This window comes from Apium graveolens, chromosome 5 (genome assembly GCF_009905375.1).
Source record: "Apium graveolens cultivar Ventura chromosome 5, ASM990537v1, whole genome shotgun sequence".
Classification (NCBI taxonomy): Eukaryota; Viridiplantae; Streptophyta; class Magnoliopsida; order Apiales; family Apiaceae; genus Apium; species Apium graveolens.
The window spans coordinates 58,361,875-58,382,015 of NC_133651.1; the positions used below are offsets into that span (position 1 = coordinate 58,361,875).

The 20,141-nt window shown below is 37.4% G+C and overlaps 1 non-coding gene across 1 annotated transcript; it reads right to left on the reverse strand.

Moving 5' to 3' along the window:
- Positions 1–19,522: 19,522 nt before the first annotated feature.
- Positions 19,523–19,629, reverse strand: LOC141663289 (small nucleolar RNA R71). Its single transcript, XR_012551366.1, has one exon. It is a non-coding gene; the product is annotated as a small nucleolar RNA R71 (small nucleolar RNA).
- Between the last annotated feature and the right edge of the window lie 512 nt (positions 19,630–20,141).

A 20,141-nucleotide genomic window follows, 5' to 3' on the forward strand; every position in this document is an offset into this window, starting at 1 on the left:
CAAAATTGAATTTGATTTTTGAATTTTGAAATTAGGGTTTATAATTCGTTTGAATGTTCTTGATTGAATTTGGGGGTTTCTTATTTCGGGATAGATAGATGTTCTAGAGGGGTGGGTTGTGTTCCTTATAAAATTTGTAATCGATTCGTATAAGTCTTGCAAATCGATGAGGTTTGTAGAGGAGGGAGTTGTCATTTGAAGTTTACGTCGAGCTCGCCGGAAACCGGCGAACTTCTCGGCCAATTTTCGGCCAACTTAGAGATTATTAGGATGATTTGATTGTTGATATAAGTTCCTGGTGGTCTGTGCTTCAATTCTGGAGCTTGTGGTGGTGTGACTGTACCTGGATCGCCTTCTCCGGCAAGAAAGGGTATTTTCCGGCGACTGAACTGCAAAATTACAGTTTAGTCCCTGAACTTTTGGGGACGATGAAGTTTAGTCCCTGTAGTTTCCAGAAGTTGTAGAAATAGATTCCTGTTTACAAAATATTTAAAAATCATATTTAAAATTTATTTTAATTATAAAAATTCATTTTTAATTACTGAAAATTTCAAAAATTATTATTTTAATTCCAAAAATTATTTTTAATATAAAAATAAATCTGAATTAATTAGTTAATTAATTTTAGTTAATAATTAATTAATTAATTGGTCAATTAATTCAAAAATTAATTGATTAATTGATTTAATTAATTATTAATTGACTTTAATTAATTATTTAATTAAATTTAATTATTTATTAATGATTTAAAAATTCTGAAAAATAGTTTTGAGCTTTAAAATATTATTTAAATTGTTTTCAAGGCTCGATAATTATTATAAAATTATTTTGAAGCCATATTTGGCCAACCGAACCTGTCTATTGCTTTAAAATTTACCCAACGACCCGTTTTGACTCCGAAAAATGTTTTAAAAATTATATTAAATACCCGAAAGACTGTTCAAGACCCGAGATTTCCTTATAAATGAAATTTCATTGTTTGTTTGACATGCTATATGCTATATGTGACTTGTTTGTTTGACTTTCGGTCTATAAGTTCAGTGTTTACTTGTTTTTAGCATGACTTTCAATCCGTTAGTCGGATTTGGGTAAAATGAAGGGTAGATAGAAGTGTATACTGAATAGAATCATATGAGTTGAGTATTGATGGATACTTATGGTATATGAGCAGATGAGGCAAGGCGTAGGAAAGGGAAACAGATAGTCGAGGAGTAGGAGATTGTGATTGGAAATTGGTGAAGTATAACAAGCTAGTACCAGGTAAGTGTTCTGAACCTTCTCGAGATATATTGTAGATAATTGATAGTTTTGTTTTATATTGCAAGTGCTTGAAGCACTGAACCCTAAACCTTGATTCCAACTATTAATCTTTGAGGCGTAAACCTTATTCTTTCTGAACTATTGATTGTTAAATCCTCGAATACGAACCACAGATATACGATACTACTCCACAAATACATGCAAACTAAATACCAAACACTGAATCAGATTGCTTACATATTCAAACCATTGTACCTTATACTTTGAAAGATCAAATCCTTATAACCTTGAAACTTTGATTCTTTTGTTATCCATTTCTTTCACCATTTGATGGCCATATTTCATTTGTGAATATTGAAACCATCTTATTATTGGACATCCAATGTTGCTTATGATTTTGTTTATTGCCTTGCATTGTTTATTCTATTATTATGTTAGAATTGGATTGTTTTATAAAATTGTGGACCAGATTCGTGCTCAGACCAGATTGGTGGTCAAGTTAGGCCAATGTGTGCCTTGGATCCAGTAATTAGAGCAGAGCAGTGTGCCTTGCTCAGGGTTAGTGCGTGACTGATCAGCAGCCTAACCTTGGTTTTAAAATGAAATTATAATATCCAATTCTAAATCATTATTCATTGTTCACTTGATACCATAACTCTTTTCACTTGATGATCATTATTCTCAGTCTTGTCAATGTGACTTGCTGAGCTAGTTAGCTCATTTGTACGGTATTGTTTATGTTCTTTTCCAGTTAAGAAGGAACCTGTTGGTAGCGAGGATCCCCAATCCAGTGCGAGAGCCAGGGGTCCAGGTTGATCGAGTTAAGCTAGCTGATAGCTTTTGGAATAGTTTAAGTTTATGAAGTTTGTAATAATGTTTAATATTCAGTTATAAGTTTGAATAGTTGGGATTTGGGCGTTTGTAATATAAGTGTGTGTGGGTGTCTTGTGTACATACTTTAACCTGTTGCGATCTGTGGTAGTTGGTAAGTAGGGTCACTGTATATTATTATTATCTTTATCATTGTTATAGGAAGGTTATAAATAAGGTGTGTGTGTGTGTGGACCCCAAACTTATGACCCGAGTTTAGAGGGCGCCACACAAATAGCATGCCTTTTTCCTGTTAATCGAAATGTGCATGATAATTCTGTTCTAATGACTGGTTTCAAAGGTCCAACTCAAATGACTAAGGATGAATCAGAAATTCCTAACTCAAATGAGATCAAACCTAAGAAACCAAAGAAGAAAGCTAACAAGGCAGGACCCAAGAAAACTTGGGTACCAAAATCAACTTGATTTGATTTTGATGTGTGCAGGGAAACAGAAAGAATCTTTGGTATATGGACAGTGGTTGCTCAAGGCACATGACTGGAGATTCTACCCTACTCACTGAGTTCAAGGAATGAGCTGGCCCAAGTATCACTTTTGAAGATGACAACAAGGGTTATACTATGGGATATTGCTTGATTTCAAAAGATAATGTCATCATTGAAGAAGTTGCCCTAGTGGATGGTCTCAAGCATAATTTATTGAGTATCAGCCAGCTTTGTGATAAGGGCAACTCAGTTACTTTCAATTCAAAACCTTGTGTTGTGATTAATAAAAAGAGAAACAAAGTGGTTCTCACTGGACTGAGAAAAGGAAATGTGTACTTAGCTGATTTCAACTCATCTAATGCAGAATCAGTCACTTGTCTTCTCAGTAAAGCAAGTTAAGATGAAAGTTGGCATTGGCACAAGAAGTTGTCCTATCTAAACTTCAAGACCATGAATGAACTTGTCAAGAAAGAGCTGGTTAGAGGTATTCCTCAAGTAGAGTTTACTAAGGATGGATTTTGTGATGCCTTCCAGGAAGGAAATCAGATCAAAGCATCATTCAGAAAGAAGCTTAATTCAACAATTGAAGAACCTTTGCAATTGTTACACTTGGATTTGTTTGGACCAGTTAATGTGTTGTCCATCTCAAGAAAAAGATTTTGCCTAGTAATTGTGGATGATTTCTCAAATTTCTCTTAGACATATTTCCTAAAGTCTAAAGATGAAGCTAGTGAAATCATCATCAATCACATAAGGCAAGTCAATAAACATTCTGAATTTAAGGTAAGAAGAATTAGGAGTGATAATGGAACTGAGTTCAAGAATTTTGTGATGAGATCATTTTGTGAAGAGAATGGGATTATGCGTGAGTTTTCTGCAACAAGAACTCCACAATAAAATGGAGTAGTGGAAAGATAAAACAGATCTCTTATTGAAGCTGCAAGGACAATGCTTCAAGAATCAAAGTTATTAACATACTTTTGGGCTGAAGCTGTGAATACTACCTGCTATACTCAAAATATCTCTTTGGTAAATCAAGCAAAGTGCATGACACCCTACCAATTGTTCAGGAACAGGAAGCCAACTCTAAATTTTCTTCATATCTTTGGCTGCAAATGTTACATCTTGAGGAATAAAATGATCAACATGGAAAGTTTGATGTTAAAGCAGATGAAGGAATTTTTGTTTGATATGCTGTGGGAAAAGCATATAGAGTCTACAATCTCAGAACCAACATTGTTATGGAATCTGTACATGTTGTGTTTGATGATAAAAAGATTGAAGGACTGCAAGATGGAGATTTCCATGAAAGCCTCAAATTTGATAATGTGGAGATGGTTAGTGATGACAGTGATGATGAAAGTGATCAAGCAATAGTGACTAAGGATAATGCAGAAAAATCTAAAATTAATGAAGCACATAATTCAACATCTATCGAGTTACAAAATGCATCATCCGTCGGGAGACAATCTGCCTTATCCATCAGGAGACAATCAGCTTCATCCGTCGAGATACAAAGTGCATCATCTATCAGAACAATGAGAAAAGCTGAGAGTTAGAACAGATCACCTACATAAAGTACCCCTTTCTCAAATAAAAGATTCACAAACTCAGGAGGAGTTTCTCATAATCAAAACTCAGTCACACATCAAGACAAAAATGAGGCCTCTTCATCTAGAGCTAATCTATCTCAACAAAAGAAATGGACTAAAGATTACCCTTTTAAGCTCATAATTGGTGATGCATCTTCTAGAGTTCAAACAAGGAGAGAAACTCAAGAAAAATGTCTATATAGCGGCTTCCTTTCTAAGGAAGAACCAAAGAAGGTAGAAGAAGCTTTGTTGGATCCTGATTGGATTTTAGCTATGCAGGAGGAGCTAAATCAATTTGAAAGGAACAAAGTATGGAAGCTGGTACCCAAACCTAAAGGAAAGAATCCAATTGACACCAAGTGGGTATTCAGAAACAAGATGGATGAAAATGGCATAGTGGTCAGGAACAAAGCTAGATTGGTTGCTAAGGGCTACTGTAAATAAGAAGGAATAGATTTTGATGAAACTTTTGCTCCTGTTGCAAGACTTGAAGCCATCAAAATTTTCTTAGCCTATGTAGCTCATGCCAATTTCAAGGTCTATCAAATGGATGTCAAAAGTGCCTTTCTGAATGGAGATTTGGAGGAGGAACTCTATGTAAGTCAACCTCCTGGTTTTGAAGATCCAAATTTTCCAGAATATGTCTACTATCTTTTGAAAGCACTTTATAGACTAAAGCAAGCACCTAGAGCCTGGTATGACACTTTATCAAAGTTTCTTTTGGAAAATCACTTCACAAGAGGTACTGTTGATAAAATTTTATTCTTTAAAAATGTTAATGGCTCTAGCATACTTGTTTAAATTTATGTAGATGATATTATATTTGGCTCTACAGATGAAAAACTTTGCAAAAAGTTTGCCAAATTGATTCAAAGTAAGTATGAAATGAGCATGATGGGGGAACTAACTTACTTTATTGGTTTACAAGTTATGCAAGTCAGTGATGGAATATTCATTAGTCAAACTAAATATGTTCATTATCTTTTAAAGAAGTTTGATCTAATGGATTGCACATCTGCAAAAACTCCCATGGTCACTGCAACTAAACTTGAATTAAACACTTCTACAAATTCTGTGGATATTTCAAGCTAAAGGGGCATGGTTGGATCACTTCTGTACTTAATAGCTATTAGGCCAGATATAATGTTTGCTAATTGTCTTTGTGCTAGATTTTAGGCTGATCCTAGAGAATCTCACGTAGTAGCTATAAAGAGAATTTTCAGATATCTCAAGGGAACTCCAAAATTTGGCATTTGGTACCCTAGAGATTCTGGTTTTGATCTAACTGGTTATTCAGATGCAGATTATGCAGGTTGTAAAATAGCAGAAAAAGTACAACAGAAACCTGTCAATTTCTAGGGAACAAGCTTGTGTCCTGGTTCAGTAAAAAGCAAAATTCAGTTTCCACTTCTATAGCTGAAGCTGAATATATTGCTGCTGGTAGTTGTTGTGCACAGCATCTGTGGATGAAAAACCAATTATTGGACTATGGTCTACAAGTGTACAGAATTATCATTTTATGTGATAACACAAGTGCAATTGCCATCACTGAAAATCCAGTACAGCATTCAAGAACAAAGCACATAGACATCAAGTACCACTTCATTACGGAACATGTGATGAATGGTACTGTGGAACTTCATTTTGTTTCAAGTGAAAAGCAGCTTGGAGATATCTTTACCAAGCCACTTGATGAATCCACCTTTTCAAGGTTGGTAAGTGAGTTAGGTATGCTTAATTATTCTTAAATCATTTCAGATATTTTTGCAAGTTATGATGCAGCCAGAAACTTAATTGATTTTTCTGTTTTGGATGAAATTTTGGCTAAGTCAAAATTTATATCCCGACGGATGATCATTATCCATCGAGTTTGATCATCCGTCAGAATATTATTTATAAATAAAAATCAGTTACTTTTCTGGATCATTTTATAACCCGACGGATAATTTTTTTACTCTCATCCGTCGAATTGTCTCAATCTTAGCCGTTAAAACTCTGAACATTATCCATCGGGTATACTTACAGTTTGTAAGTATAACACTACGGATAACTGACAGAATTTTGACAGTTTATTTATTTTTAAATGGCTATTTTGGGATATTTTGATTGATTACTTTATTTTACTTTATTATTTTTGACAGTTTATTTCTGAGATAGTATAAAAGCAGAATTCTTTTTTTTCTATTCTTTTATCATTCTCAAATTAATTGCTCTAACTTCTTTCTTCTCCAAAGCAAATAATATCTCTCTGCAAATTTCCATACTCTAACAATGGCACCAGTAGTCAGAATCATGTCCCAGTCTGGATTCATCTATGAAAAGAACAACTTCGTCGCTCTTGTGAACAAGGAGATTCCACAATCTGGAGACTTTCACAAAACGATGGACTTTGTGAAGAGCTGCAAATTCAGTTATGCAATGCTGGAGTTACCTACAATCTATTGTGATGTTGTGGAGGAGATATGGACAACTGTTGTGTACCAATCTTCTGATAAGACCATAACTTTCTCTCTTAAAGGTAAGCAGTTCTGCATTAATAGTGACATTATCAAAGAATGCTTTAAAATTCCAGATAACACTACTAATGTTCCACACACTGATGATAATTTAGTTATCATGCTAAATTATATGGGCTATGAACTTTCAACCTCTAAGCTAAGTGAGATTAGGAGGCTAGGTCTTAGAAAGGAATGGAGCTATATGTGTGATGTGGTAACTAAGATATTTTCTGGTAAAGTGAGCAATTTTGATTCTGTTAACATTTCCATGCTTTATATGCTAGTTACTGATAAGTACTTTAAATTCAGTGACTTGATCATGTTTGAGTTAGGTTATAAGTTTGGGGAACTTAATAAGAGAGGTAAAAGTGTCTATTATGCTAGATTCTTTATGATGCTTGCTAACCATCTCATTGAGAACATTGCTGTAGAGAACCCAACCAACAAGCTGAATTATTGGGTTCAAGAAAGGAGAATCATTGCAGGTCTCAACAGAGCAAGTCACCATAAAGTGGTGCCCCTATTCTACTTTCCAATCATGGAGGGGCCTCAGGTAAGTGAGGTAAGCACCACTGTCTCTACTCTTCCAACCTCACAAATTTCTTTGCCTTCAAGTGTAGCTATGACATCTGTGTCAATGACCTAACAGATGCCTACCCAAGCTACCAAAACAACAACTTCAAAACCCAAAACAAAGAAAGCCCCCTCTGGTTTCTCTCAAAAGAAATCAGTTGCAAAAACTACCAAACACAAAGAGGGGAGTATGAAGGAGAGTGAGTTAGGTGAGGGACAGGGTGAAAATCAAAGAAACCCTAAGGATAAGGCTGGCGAGATTAGTGTACCCAAGCCTAGCCACACCACAGTTTCCCAATAAACTATGGTTGTTAATAAGGAAATCATCTCAATTCTAGTTTCATCCTCCCAAAAGGATGTTACTATTGAAAAAAGCTCCCAACCAGGAGCACAGGCCAAGAGGGTTAGGGACACAAGTTTATCACAGACTTATGCTAGAAAGAAAAGATCTAAAACCCTTGAGGATGCACAGGGAACACACACACAGTGCAAACTGGAGCTAAAGACTCGCTCACTGCACCATCTCAAAGTCAGCTTGATGTGGCTCTAATAAATGTGGAGTCACAACCAAAATCATTAATCATTGAAGCACCTGAAACACCAAATTCACCCACACACTCACTGGATGTAGACATAATTCATACATCACTTCCAAATTCTCCATCTTTAACTCTCTTGGAGAAGCCAAAAATCCAAGCAAGTGAGCATCATCTTTTAGATGATTTGTTGGCTCACTTGCCAATTCTTTCTGAGTCTATTGAGACATCCGTGCCCAATTTTCATCAATCTGCACAGAGTCTACATTAGTCTCCAGTTCAAACTCATTCATTTCTTCTATCCCGGTGGATATTATTCATCCGTCGAGTAGTGATTGTATCCCGACGGATGTGCCTTACAGCAGTCATCCGTCGGCTAGCCAAACAACTATCTCGATGGATGTTTCTCATTCGTCGGTTCTCTCTGCACAACTTTAAATCCCAACAATTGTCCTAAGTGCAGATGATCTAGTAGTAGTACAATCACTCTTAGGACTGAGGGCAGGGAGTGAATTAAGTGAGAGGTTGGGTTGCTCCCAGGAAAAAAGAGAGGAAAGGAGTGAACCAATGTAGACCATTTCTTCAGGTTTGGCAAAAGTGAGTGAGGGGAGTCCCACCTTAGATGGTGAAGGTGAGGGTGTGAGGGTGGGAAGCCAAGGGGAGCCCTTGTTGCAACAAAAGAGAGATAATGAGAGAAATGCAAATACAGGAGTGATAAGGGTGGACATCATTACTAATGAGTCAATGAATGTTAGTGATGCAGAAAGGGAGAGACTATTTCAACAAGAATATCAAGCTGTCATAGATTTTATCTCCCTGGATGCTGAGATATTTACTCATCCTGTTACAGCTTATCAAACTCTAGTTGTACAGGGCAATAAGGAGGCTAAAAAGATGCTTAACCTAGTGCATACAATTGCTTCTCTACAAAGAGCAAATAATGCAATCACTACTATTCCATCAACTAGCAGTGATTTTGAACTGGCTGAAGATCTTTTGGGGATGCTGGTGGGGATGATGAGGAAGACAGCATGAGCATAGGGGGAGATACAGAAATTCCTTCTTGGATGCTAACCAAAGAGTGTTTATACTCACATCTCCAATCCACATTGTTCAAGCTCACTCATGACACCCAAACAACCATTCAAGCATCCACAAATGTCAACACAAAAAGGTTACTAACAACACATCTTGAAGCTCTACAGCTACACAAAATTCAAGCTCTCCAATACAGTCAAAGTGTGGATGAAATAAAGTAAGAGGTTTCTGAGGTCAAACAGGATTTCATAGCAAGGTTGGATGCTAAACTTCCTAGAACCATCATGGCTGAGATAGCCCAGAAATTGATGAAAGAAGCTGATTTAAATAGAAAGGTTGAGGCCATGGACTCTAGATTATCTGATGTGGAGAAGTCAATGGCCAAAATACTTGTTAATTAGGAAACTCAGACTGCTCTGCTCCAACAGTTGGTGGTTGCTCAACTCCCTTCCACTCAATAACTTGATGCTAACAAAAAGGGGGAGAAATGTTCATCAAGTGAGGGGGAGAAACAGCTCAACATTCAAGTCAGCAAAGTAATTGTGCCAGCAATTTCTTTCACTAAACCACCAGCTATGGATAACATTGATCTCATCAATCTGGAAGCAGCAAAACTGGAATTAAATGATAAACTGTCCAAGATTGATGTAGCAGCAGCTGAGAAGGAACTAGATGAAAAATGGAAGAAGATTGATGCTGATATTCAGAAGAAATTTGGTCAGCTATAGAAGCCATACAAGACTTTTCATCACCATTATCAAGTCAAACATATCTCAGTGCATGAAATGAGTCTAGGCAACTTGGAGAAAGGCCAAACTTCATGCATCAAATCTCCAAAAGCTGATATGATTCTGAAGCCTAAAAGAAACTACTCAAAGTTTTTAGACAAAAATATGTGGATCTTTTATTTGAGACACCAAAGCCAGATAAAAAGAAGCTGCTGGCAAGGTCAATTGTATTTTACAAAGATCCATATGATTCAGTTCAAAAGACGAGAATTGCCAAGATCTACAGGAATGGAAAAAAGATCTGTGTGGTGGTTGGAAATCCTCTATTTATAGAAGCTAAGAAGTAAGAAAAATAAAGGATAAAGCAAGAAAAGAAGCAGGCTGCTCTAGATGCTAAGAAGCTCAAACAAAAGAAGGAGTAAGCTGTTATCTTGGCCAAACTTTAACCTGTTAAATCTACAACTGAGATGTATGAAAAACCACCTATGATAAACGAAGCCCAAAACCAACAAATGCAAAATGAACCTCCACAAAAAAGAAGATTCAGATACAAGCTCCATTCCAAAAGAAAATTGGATTTTAGTGATGAGAAAATAGGAGACTACATTCCCAAAAAGTCTACAATTGCAACTCAGACATCCAAGCCCTCAGTGGTACATGAAGAATTCAAGGTGGATCCAACTATGAATTTTCATGGTGAGCCTATTATTCTCAAGGATGAGCCATTAGACTGGGAAAGTCTGCCAATTCCTGAGTTCAACTTACCCATCTTCAACAAGCCAAAGAAGACAAAGATAAGAGCAACCAAGAAAAGCAAGCCAGTCACTCTCGGAACCAAGACCCTAACCAAATCTAAATCTGCAGTCAACAAGGAAGATCTGCTATATATCTGTGACATCAAGGAGTTTTCAGACTTAAACCTCTACTTGGAAGAACTGGAAGAAGTAAGAGGGATTGATGCTTACAGACATCTTCCTGAAAGATTGGTGTTTAAATACAAGGCAGGGGAAGAAATCACATGGCCTCTTCACAGGATTCTAGAAGAAAGCCAATTTGTGCTAATAAAGATCTACTCATCTTTGAAAAAGAACTTTGGATTCAATGTGATTGCAAGGAGATTGGTTCTGAAGAAGATTGAAGAGCTAAGGAGTAATAAAGCCAAAGATGCACTTCCAAAAACTCTATCAATTCCTTTCATTGGGAAGAGAGTGCATTTGAGGCCTTATTGGCTGGAATTCATGGATGATAAGGGAGTTTGAAAATTCTTCAGACTGGATGACCAATTGAGTATCTCTAGCAATGAGACTCTATTGGAAATGCAGGAAATGTTGGATCCATCTGAAGCTGATGAACTTGAATTCCACAGACAACTCCAGAATCAAATAGAGGAGAATAACAGGAAGCTTGGGAAGAAATTCAGATAATCAAGGAAATAGACATATCTGCTCAGACTAGAGGAGCACCTTGATAATTATTGTGAGAACTCTTTGTACACTTTGCTTTGTTTAATTTTCAATAAACCTGGTAGCACTTATCAGTTTTATCTACTACTTTTTAATCTATATTTTTAGGGTGTTTTGTTATCATCAAGTTTCTCTTAATTAATGGCTACAATTCCAGTAGACATAAATTGGGGGAGATTGTTAGGAATATTTTGTGAACTTGATGATAAATTAAACAAAACACCTTAGTAGATTTAACTTAGTGAATTTTGTAGCACTCAATGGATGATCTAATATAGTTCTGACAGATTAACTTTTTAGTCCCGAAGGATGACAAATTAACATCCATCGAGTGAGTAGCTTATGTAACAAATAAGTTTTATAGCACATTTCTGTAAGCAATATTATGTATATTCTGTAGGAGTATATGAGCCATGTTGACTACTAGTGGATATACAGAATAGGGTGACTAATTGTAAATATAAGATGTCTTCTAATTCTGTATAAATGAAATGGAGTCAGGTGACATAAAAGACTCCCGACGGATGATCTACAAGACTCCCGACGGATGATCAACAAAGCTCCCGACAGATGACAAGCATAGTCCCAAGGGATGATCAAATTCAAATAGCTGTTGACAGTGACAACATAGTCACATGCGTTGGGTGTTTGCTAAAGAAATATGGCAGCCTGTTAAGTAGGAATTTGAGTACAAATAAGCATTACCATTTCCATGCAATTGTGAAGATATTCAAATATGCTGGAATAGAGTAGTCTAGCAGCATGGAGTTAGACTATATATGTTTTGTTTTATTATCTTGTCTCATTATCATGTAAACTTGGTGATATATAAACCAAGTGTAGCAAGTAGAACAATTAACTAAGTAAGCCTATTTTCAGAGAAACATATCAAGCTGTATTCTATAAGCATTTCTCTGGAGTTTTAGTTGTTCAAACTTGTAAGCAGCTGTGAGCTATTCAAAGTTTCACAGAGTTCTCAACTTGATATATATATATATATGGTGGATACTTTCAAATCCACCAGAAAGTTTTAAAAGCTTTTGTTTTTATTACTTAGTGTTTTGATTTCTATCACTCTTTTATTCCGCACCATTGCTAATCAAAAACTGATATATTTATCAAGTTAGAACTTTTTTTAAATTTGAAAAAGTAGCCAGAATTACATTTAACCCCTGTCTATAATTATTGTTTTATTGTTAAGGAATAACATAAACTGATCGTGTTACTTTCCTGTTTTATGGAGTTTTTGTCTTTTATTTCATAGATAAGTGTAGGTTTCTTATAGATGTTAGTTTGAAAAACCTGAGTTGTGACAGTTAAATTGCGTTCCCTTCATAGTCATGAAGAATGTTTGTTTCATTTGGTAGTTGCTATAATGCTGAGTTTTTCGTGTGGTCGAATTTGTAAAAGATAAAGTAGATAGATAACAACACTTGTTGTTTCTTAAAATAATTCAAAAAAAATTCGTAGTCATAACTTAAGCGTCCCTCGATGGAGATCTCATAACGACCCTCATTGCATCGAGGGTTGGTTTTTGGTATGGCAGTTGTCGTAGGGTTTCAAATATTACAAATAAAAGCAGATTACTGATAGAATTTCTTGAGATGAATTCCGTTCCAGGGATTCTTGATTGGCTGACCATCGAGGTGTGAGAGCTCATAAGTCCCTGCGCTAACAATCTTCGACACTCAGTACGGGCCTTCCCTCGTTGGCTTAAGCTTTCCTGAAACAGTGGGCTATGATGCATCAGAATCTCATAGGACGAGGTCATCAACCCTGAAGCTCTTAGTTTTAACTTTCTTGTTGAAGTATTTTGCAGTCTTTTCCTGCTGTGCGATCATGCGGAGGGGAGACTCCTCTCTTATTTCTTCGAGCAAGTCATTGTGAAAGTGCAAGCCCTCGAGTGTGAGGGAAGGATCGAATACTTCGACTCATGGGGAAATTAGGCTTATCTCGACGGGTAGGACGGCATTGACGCCATACGCGAGGTGGAATGGAGTTTCACCTATTGCGCTCCGGGGAGTCATCATGTAGGACCATAGCACATTCGGGAGTTTATCAACCCAGCAACGGGGGATTTATTCAATTTTTTTCTTTAGTCCTTGTAGGATAGTTCTATTTGTTACTTCTGCGAGCCTATTGGCCTGTGGGTATGCAACTGAGGCCTTGATGTGCTAGATTTTTAACTCCTCTGGAGCTTTCTCAAACTGCGCTCCCACAAATTGCGTGCCATTATAGGAAACTAAAATCATTGGGATTCCAAAGCGAAATACCACATACTCCATGAAAAACTCAATCATTTCTTTCTCTCTGATCTGGGAAAGGGGCTTTTCCTCGACCCACTTTGTTGCGTAATCCACTACGACCACGATATATTGGCACTGGATTTTGGACTTTGGAAAGGGCCCTACAATATCTATCCCCCACTGGAAAAAGGGGCATGAAGTGAGTATTGAGTTGAGATCAGTCGTGGGTTGATGGCTTACGTTCCCATGTAGTTGACATGCTTGGCATTTTCTGACATATTCCTCACAATCTTTACGGATTGTGGGCAAATACAGTCCCTGTCTGATGATCTTAAGGGCCAGGTTCTTTCCCCCGAGGTGTTCACCGCAGATGCTGGTGTGTACCTCGACCATCGCTTGATGGCCTTCCTCTGAGGTCAAACAACGGAGCAGCGGTTCAAATAAAATGCGTCGATATAACGATGAGCTGATAACACTGTAGTTTCTAGCCTTAAACATGAGTGAACGAATCTCGCTCTTTCCCTCGGGGAATTTATTTTCGATAATATAATCGAAGAATGGCTTTCGCCAGTTGGGGCTATTTTGAATCTGATTAACAGATAATTCATCGTTGGCAGGGGCCGTTAAGATGTCGACATATATTGGATCGAGATTGATAGGCAAATTGGAGGATGCTAACTTGGCAAGGTAATCTGCCCACTGGTTTTCTTATCTATCAACATTCAAGAGTCTCCATGAAGTGAATTTCTTAAGTAGCTCTTGTGTTCGTGCAAGGTATTGAGCCATTCTTTCATTGTGCGCCTTGAACTTCCTTCTTATTTGTTTAGAGACTAGTTGTGAATCTCCAAATATGTCGATAATCTAGGCTCGAGGTCCACTGCCAGCTTCAAGCTTGCGATAAGGGCCTCATATTCGGCTATGTTGTTTGTAGCTAGGAATTCAAATTTTAGAGCTTGTTGGATCTTGAATCCTTCTGGGCTGATTAAGATGATTCCCGCTCCTCCTGAGTCGGTGGTTGAAGATCCATCGACAAACAACAGCCATGGCCTTAAATGATCTTCGTCGGAGTTGTGAGCTTTGTCTTTGAATTGACATTCGGCAACAAAATACGAGAGTACCTGAGCTTTGATCGCAGTTCGAGGTTTATATTCGATGTAAATTTGTCTTAGCTCGATTGTCCACGCAGTGAGTCTGCCCGTCATGTCGGGTTTGTGTAGGATTCTTTTCAGAGGTTAATTCGTGAGCACATGAATCTCCCTTGCTTGGAAATAGTGTCGCAATTTTTGGCTGGCGACCACTACGGCATAGACAAGCTTCTCGACCTATGGATATCTTATCTCCGCATCCTGAAGTGAGTGACTAATGTAGTACACCAGGATTTATTTTCCTTCATTAACCCGAACTAGGACTATCGCGACGGTTTCATCGAAGGCTGAGAGATATACCCGCAACGGTTCACCTGGCAGAGGTCGAGTGAGGATGGGTGGATTTGTAAGGAATGTTTTTAACTCAGAGAAATTCTTAGTACAGTCATCGTTCCATTCGAAGTGTGAGAATTTGGAAGCTTTTTTCATTGCTCAAAAAAAAGTGAGTCATCTTTTTGACGATTGGGGAATAAACCTTTAGAGTGCGGCAATACAACCAGTTAGTTTTTGTAAATCCTTAACGATCTTGTTTTCTCCATTTCCAAGATTGCTTTTGTTTGTGATGGATATGCTTCGATGCCTCTTTATGTAACTAAGAAACCAAGGAATTTCCGCAGTAAGACCGAACGAGCATTTGGCAGGGTTTAGCCACATATTGTTATTTCTCGCGTTTTCGAATGTTTCATGAAGGTCGGACACATGGTCAGAGGAAAACCTTGATTTTGTAATCATGTCATCGACATATATCAGCATATTTCCCCCGATCTGTGAGGCGAATATTTTATCCATCATCTGTTGAAAAGTGCCCCGGTATTAATTAAGCCGAAAGGCATCACTCAATAGTCGAAGACTCATCGGTGCGTGATGAATGCAGTCTGCTGCCAATCTCATAAAATAGAGGAGTTCATTTCCCGCTATCGCAACAATGAGTTGGTCGATATTTGGCAGTTGGTAAAATTCTGTTAGAAATATGTTGTGAATTTGATGATAAGTTAAACAAGACACCTTAGTAGATTTGACTTAGTGAAATTTGTAGCTCTCGATGGATGATCTAATATAGTCCCGATGGATGAACTTTATAGTCCCGACGGATGACAATTTGACATCCATCGAGAGTGTAGCTTATGTAACAAATAAGTAATGTAGCACATTTTTACAAATAACATGCTTTAGTCTAGTAGATTGTGTAGGGTTCTCGAAGTCATATTGACTACTAGATTGATATGCAGAATAGGTTGACTAATTGTAAATATGAGATGTCTTGTAATTCTATATAAGTGAAATAGAGTCAAGTGACAGATAGACTCCCAACGGATGATCTACAAGGCTCCCGACGGATGATCAACATATTCCCGACGGATGTTCAACTTACTCCTGACGGATGATCATATTCAAAATAGTTGTTGATAGTGACAACACATTCACATGCGTCGGGTGTTTGCAAAAGGAATGTTATAGCCTGTTAAGCAGGATTTTGAGAACAAAGAAGCATTACCATTTCCATGCTAATGTGAAGATATTCAAAGATGCTGGAATAGAATAGTGAAGCAGCATGTAGTTAGATTAGATACATTTTGTTTTATTATCTTGTCGTACTATCATATAACTTGGTGATATACAAACCAAGAGTAGCCAGTAAAACAATTAACTAAGAAAACTTATTTTTCAGAGAAATATATCAAGCTGTATTTTATAAGAATTTCTCTATAGTTTTGTTTGTTCAAGTTGTAAAGCAGCTGTAAGCTATTCAAAGCTTCACAGAGTTCTCAAACTGATATATATATATATGGTGGATACTTTCAAATCCACCAGAAAGTTTTGAAGCCTGTGTTTTATTACTTAGTGTTTTGATTTCTATTACTCTTTCATTCCGCACTATTGCAAATCAAACACTGTTATATATATTAAGTTTGAACAATTTTAAAATCTCAAAAAGTAACCAGAATTATATTTAACCCCCTTCTGTAATTCTTGTTGTACTGTTAGGGAATAACAATCGGTATCAGAGCTAGCTCTTGAAGAATAAAGAGTATAAAGATCACAACAAACAACAAGATGAACAAGAAGGATGTTGGAGTTAAAATTCCATTTCTGGACAAAGACAATATCACCACTGGAAGGTGAAGATGCACCTACATCTTCTTTCCCAAGATGAGGCCTATGTGGACTACATAGAGAGAGGTCCTCATGTACCTATGAGAGCTGCAACTAAAAATGAACCATCTGTTCCAAAACCAAGGCATGAATGGTCAGATCCTGATATTGAGCTGGTCAGGAAGGATAAGAAGGCCATGAACATATTATTCAATGGTGTTGATGGTGATATGTTTGATAACATCATTACCTGTAAAACAGCCAAAGAGGTTTGGGACACAATACAGATTATTTGTTATGGTGCTGAGCAAGTGAGGGAAAACAAGATGTAACTCTTGATTCAGCAATATCAGCATTTCCACTATGAAGAAAGTGAGTCACCCACTGATATATTTAGTAGATTTCAAAAGCTACTAAATGCTCTGAAGCTGTATGGAAGAGTCTATCAAACAAAAGACTCTAACCTCAAGTTCCTTAGATCTCTCCTAAAGGAGTGGAAGCCAATGACAGTCTCATTGAGAAATTCTCAGGATTATAAGGAGTTCACCTTGGAGAGACTATATGGCATCCTGAAAACCTATGAGCTTGAAATAGAGAAAGATGAAAGGATGGAGAAAGGAAGGAAGAAAGGAGGATCCATAGCACTTGTTGCGGAGTTAGAGAAAGAGAAAGATGTGAAGGTAGAAGCTGTTGAATCTACTTCAAAGGTCTGTGAAAGCAAGGGTAAAGGGTTGGTAGCTGAGAATGAAGATCAGTTGAGCAAAGATGACATGGATGATATTGATGAGCATCTAGCATTCTTATCTAGGAGATTTTCCAAGCTCAAATACAAGAAGAATTTTGGAGCAGCCAAGCCAAATAGAAACATGGTTGACAAGTCAAAATTCAAGTGTTTCAAATATGGCTTGTGTTGAGTGGCATTTATGACACTTTATTATGCTCTAATAAGCTTTGTTTTGATGCATTTCTACTTAAGTTTGTAAGTGTTTTAACGTGTTTTCTAGTGTTTTTGCATTTCAGGCATTAATCTTTGAATCAAGTGAATTAGCATCGTTTTGGTGCTAATATGGTGTCTAGGTGGTGTTGGAATAAGCTCGTTGAATCCGGCTCGAAGCTGCAAGATAAAGAAAAAGAAAAGAAGTTATTTCTGGTAGAAGCCCAGCGCGCCCGCGCTGAACAAGCGCGCGCCCGCGCCGAAGTCTAGAAAGCCAGCGCGCCCGCACTGATGAAGCACGTGGTCGTGCCTTGTCGGGATAATAAAATCCTGATTCTATTACAATTTTATTTTCTGGACTCCTGGGTTGATTGGACTGCTATATATTGATAACTCAAGATCATTTTTTAAGAAGGAGACTTACCAGAGCATGAGGAGAAGACGACAAGAGACCTATAGTACAATTCCACAAAGTCGAAGACGATCTAGTTTATTCTCGTGAATCTTTGTTTTGAGTTGTATTCTTGGATGCTCGTTTCTTATTTTGTTGAACCTATACTCTTTTTTGTACTTGGGTTTAATTATTCGTTATAAAGACTACGTTTTATATACCATGCTTTCATCGTAACCCATGTTGATGATGAGTTCGATTATGGGCTAATCGTTATCGTGGGGTTTTAACGGATTTATTTATGGATTTCTTTAGTTAAATTGTTTGATGCCTTAGTATGTGGTGATTGTATAATATCCTAGTATTGGTTGTGCGTATTCGTCTTATGAGCGTCGCGAACTTATAAGATAGTGTGTTAATTCTTAATAAAGTGAAAGTGAATTTAAGGATTTAGAACTTGTCATGCTAGCATAGGTTCATGTATTTGTTATGCATAATTCGTAGGTAATTTTAACCATCTTACTTGCCCTGTGTGATCAAGATAGATAACTTGTGCTTAAACCGTTATGTTGTCAAATTATATAGACATATAGGGTCTCAATATAATTGGTGTCTATTCAGCTTCTATCTCTTTTGTGGATGTCTGGTAGTATGGTACTCGTGCAACGAAAGTTGGCGTTTATCAGTTTCGTGTTATCTGATTAGTGGCATCACCATTGCATGCTAAGGTTAAGAACAATAAGGCTATTGAATGAAGTATTTAATGAAGTTAGAAACCCATGTTTGTCATACTTATTAATTCAATCAATCTTATTCTCGTAGTTATAATTATTATTTTAATTCTTAGTTATAAACAACCTCAATTAGTTATCATCTTAGCATTAAATAATAACCATACATTGTTGCTTAAGTGTGTGAGTTAATTAGTTAACCAATACATTCTCTGTGGGAATGAACTAGAAAAGATTCTATACTACTTGTGAACTCGTATACTTGCGTGTATTATTAGCGTGTGTTTAGCGACTAACAAGTTTTTGGTGCCGCTGCCGGGGAACTGCAGTGTTAATTGATAGTTTATGTGCTTTCCATCAATGGTCGTTAAATTTCATTGACTCGGACATTGTTACTTATCTGCTTCCTTATCTTATTTCAGGTACTCTAGCGAGGGTGTATGCACACGCGTTCGCGTACTCATAAGAGAACACTAGATAAAGCCAGAGAAGAAGTTGTGGTAGTTCGTAAGGAAGTTTTTGAGGAAGAAAAGAAGGTAGAAGAAGAAGAAGAAGAAGAGAAAGTTGAAGAACCAGTTGTAGTAGCGATGGGAGATCAAGCAGAAAATCCGAAGGCTTTGATGGAATATTCTCAGCCTAAGATTAATGACATTCAGTCAAGCATCATCAGACCATCCATCAGGGCTAACACTTTTGAGATCAAGTCAAGAACGATTCAGATGATACATAACTCAGTTCAGTTTGGGGGTTCTCCTACTGAAGACCCCAACATGCACATCAGGGATTTCATCGAGATCTGCGACACTTTTAAATTCAATGATGTGACTGAAGATGCTATCAAGCTACGACTTTTCCCATTTTCTCTGAGGGACAAGGATAAGTGCTGGTTACAATATCTACCAGCAGGATCTATCACCACTTTGGAGGATCTCGTACAAAAGTTTCTCACTAAATTCTTCCCCATGGCGAAGACTGCTGCAATCAAGAATGCTCTTACCTAGTTTGCTCAGCAAACAGGGGAATCTTTGTGTGAAGCTTGGGATCGATATGAGGAGATGCTAAGAAAGTGTCCACACCATGGCATGCCTGATTGGATGATTATTAATTGCTTCTATAATAGATTGGGTGCTACTTCTAGACCTATGCTTGATGCAGCATCAGGAGGAGCCTTGTGGGCTAAGAGCTACGATGAAGCTTATGAACTTATTGAACTGATGGCTGCTAATGAGTACCAGAATCCTTCCTAGAGACTGACTCAAGTCACAGGAATTCTGGAGTTAGACGCAGCTACTGCTATCGCTGCCCAACTTAAGCTTTGACAATGAAGGTGGACACTTTGGATAATTATGGAGTAAATCAAATCGCTAATGTCTGTGAGCTTTGTGCTGGTGCCCATGAGACTGATCAGTACGCAATTTCTAGTGAATCAGCTCAGTTCGTGAGCAACTTCCAGCGATGGCAGCAACTAGTGCCAGCCACCTATCATCCCAACAACCGCAAACATCCTAATTTCAGTTGGAACAATGCTCAGAATGCGGTTCAACAGCCTTATCAGCAGTACCCAGCTAAACAGTACAGACCCCTGGTTTTCAGCAA